This window comes from Bidens hawaiensis, unplaced genomic scaffold (genome assembly GCF_021521415.1).
Source record: "Bidens hawaiensis isolate Kalapana, Puna unplaced genomic scaffold, B.hawaiensis_p1.1 tig00026183_1, whole genome shotgun sequence".
Taxonomy (NCBI): Eukaryota; Viridiplantae; Streptophyta; class Magnoliopsida; order Asterales; family Asteraceae; genus Bidens; species Bidens hawaiensis.
Window position 1 is genome coordinate 133,161 of NW_027505065.1, and position 3,485 is coordinate 136,645.

At 40.7% G+C, this 3,485-nt stretch overlaps 1 pseudogene across 1 annotated transcript; it reads left to right on the forward strand.

Moving 5' to 3' along the window:
- Positions 1-222: 222 nt before the first annotated feature.
- Positions 223-2,060, forward strand: LOC143610408 (putative carotenoid cleavage dioxygenase 4, chloroplastic pseudogene; annotated as a pseudogene). The gene is made up of 2 exons (XR_013149582.1): positions 223-1,580; positions 1,657-2,060. The product of XR_013149582.1 is annotated as a putative carotenoid cleavage dioxygenase 4, chloroplastic pseudogene (transcript).
- Positions 2,061-3,485: the final 1,425 nt, after the last annotated feature.

Below are 3,485 nucleotides of genomic sequence, written 5' to 3' on the forward strand. Positions count from 1 at the left end.
GAGTGGATTGATTTGACCGCTATTGTTTGAGAAGATGAAGTCCAAATAATAAGTTCCAACATCTTAAATATAGCATATGCAACTTGCATAATTCTAGTTTGTCTTGGTCTGTGTTTTTGAATTCTAAATATAAAATATTATCCCATCAATCTGTGATTCACTGATTCTGTACATATATATCGATTATTCGGCCAGTCTTTTTCCTGTCCCATTGACATTAGAATGAATACAATTTCCAGAGTCATACATATTCCATTGTCACACTCCCATTCTCCAACCAAAAGGTTCAAGCATTCACCTGCTTCTGTGATGGGAATCAATGAAGGAGTACACATTACAAGATCATTTGAAGTGGTTACACCTCCAAACAGTTCAAGAAACTCACCATATTTTCTTGATAAAGTGTTTACCACACTTGATAAAGCTATCATCAAGTTTCTTGATCCTCCACTTCACCCCTCAGTCGACCCATGTTACACACTCACCGATAACTTCGCACCGGTTGACGAACTGTGTCCAACCGAGTGCGAGGTTATCTACGGGTCCCTCCCCCCTTGCCTGGACGGCGTGTACATCCGCAACGGACCGAACCCGCAGTTTATCCCGAACGGTCCACAACACTACCTTGACGGGGATGGAATGGTTCATTGCGTTAGGATCTCTCGCGGCCGAGCCAGTTTTTGCAGCCGGTATGTTAAAACCAACAAGTACCTGTTTGAGAACCAAGCTAGATCGTTCATCGTCCCGAATGTTATCGGAGGTATGAAAGGCTTCGGTCCTTTTGTTGCTCGAGTAGCATTGTTCTACGCGAGAGTTGTGTTGGGGCAATATGATATAGGCAAAGGCATTGGTGTTGCCAACACGAATCTAGCATTTTTCGGGGGCCGCTTGTACGCGTTGTGCGAGTCCGATCTTCCATATGAGCTGAAAGTGAAGGAAAATGGTGACATAATAACCCTAGGTCAGCATGATTTCAAAGGAAAGCTTTCTATGAACATGACGGCTCACCCCAAGGTGGATCCGGACACGAAAGAGGCCTTTGCGTTTCGTTATTGGGCGACATATCCGTATATCACTTACTTCCGGTTCGATGAGAATGGGAAGAAGCAAACAGATGTCCCTATTTTCTCAATGAAGGACCCCTCACTAACTCATGATTTGGCTATCACTCAAAAGTATGCCATTATTTGTGATATTCAACTCGGTGCGCATCCGATGAATTTGATCCATACCGGAAGCCTTTTAAGCGTGGATAAAGCTAAAGTTCCAAGAATTGGTGTTCTTCCAAGATATGCAAGTGATGAGTCCGAGATCAAGTGGTTTGATGTGCCCGGGTTCAATATATTTCATGCTGTTAATGCGTGGGATGAGACCGACGAACATGGCAACGAGGTTGTCGTGTTGGTGGCACCGAATATATCCCCGGTGGAACGCTTCTTCGATAGGGTGGATCTTATCCAAGCATCCATGGAGAAAGTGACTATTCACATTGAGACAGGGGTGGTGTCAAGGCAAACTTTGTCCAATGATAATATGGAGTTTCCTGTTATTAATCCAGCCTATATTGCCAAAAAGAATAGGTAATATTGTAAGCACTTTTACTTACAATTACTAATACTTATTATTTATTAAACAGAAGAAATCGCGATAATGCAGGTATGTTTACGGAGCGATTTGTGAGAGAACGCCTATAAAATCAAGGATGATGAGGACAATAGGAGTGGCAAAGCTAGACATTACCACATCAAGAGGCAACAACACAGTGGCTAGTCGGATTTATGGAGATAAATGGTTCGGAGGTGAATCATTTTTTGTTTCAAGAGATCCCGAATATTCAAGTCTAGAGGAGGATGACGGGTATTTGGTGTCTTACGTGCACGATGAAAGCTCGGGTGAGTCAAGGTTCTTGGTGATGGATGCCCGGTCTCCGGACTTAGATGTAGTGGCCGCAGTCAAGTTGCCGCAACGGGTGCCTTATGGTTTGCATGGAGTATTCATTAAAGAAAAAGACCTTGATAAAATGTTACCATTGTTGGATTAATGGTTATAGTGAAGACCATGTTAAGACATGTGTGAAAAATGAAACATAAAAAGAAAAGTGGGCATCTCATAATTAATATTTTTATTAGCACCAAACACGTTTATATTGAATATTCATTCGAGTGACAATCACGAGATTTAAAACCACTAGCTAGACCCTACCCTAGTCATCGGACAAGGACGTGTCCTCCGTCGCCCATTTAAGAATATGTTTTCTTTACATTACTAAAAGTTATGATGGTGGGGGTCGGGAGAAAAATTAACATTATGCTATCGTATCAATTCGAATCACAAAAGAGGTTTATTTGTCATTTACTTTTGAGACATTGGCATCAGTCTTGACATTTGTGTTTGTTTTGTTTCGGGGAACTGTGAGTGTGCGCTGTCTCAGTTTTGGCTTATCATTGTTGAGTCTTCTTGTTCACTAACATCAATTTTGTTGATAATGCAAGTAATAGAAAACATAATAAATGTTAAACCTATTAACCGGTTACAATAGTGTGATTAGTAATCTCAGCCGAGAAGGATGTAGATATGATTGTCAGGTTGGTCGAGTTTCCCTTTAACATGTAAAGTTAAGGACGGATTAGGGTTTTTGAGAGGAACCCAGTTTTGGGAGAGAGTAGGCATACAAAATTTTTATTTATGTGTGATTAGGTTGTGATGTTAATTTAATATCTTGCTTTTATACAGCCATATGAAACCCTTTATTAGCTAGTTAGTAAGGTTTATATAGTCTATTAGAGCATTCACATCCCATCCCTTAAATTTATGTGAGGAGAGTATGTAAATTATAGGGTGAGGTTTTGAGTGGTTATGAGTGTAAATTATAGGATGGAGAGAAAAATATAGTGATTTTTTTGTTAATTTAGGGAAACATTTGGGGAACATTGTTTGCCCATATTTATTTTTTAATATTTGTTGGATTAGTTGTGAGTAGAGGAGAGAGAAAACTGTAAGGGTATGTTTGGTTGAAAGAAATGGAATGAAGGGGGACTGAAATGGGAGAAGGAATAGAATGGAAAAAGGAATGAAATGGATCATTACCATTCCTTTGTCTTGTTTGGTTAACATATGGGAATGAAATGAATAATAAATTTATGTTGTTTGGTATCCGAAAATATTTTTAGGAATGAAATAGAAATAATAAAAATATTCCTATCCCAAAATATATATATTTAAAAAAAAAAAAAACTGAAATGGTGACGGTGGTGGTAGCTCTGGAGATGAAAATGGCGGTGGCGGTGGCGACGGTGGTAGTGGCGGCGGTGGCGACAATGGTGGTGGTGGCGGTCAGGCCACGAGGGTGGTGGTTGTGGTGGTGGTGGTCAAGCGATGGTAGCATTAGTAGTGATGGAGGTGGTAGGGTGGTGATGACAGTGGTGGTGGCCAGGCAGTGATAGTGGTGGTGGCGGTTATGGTCGGGTGGCGACGGTGACAATGGT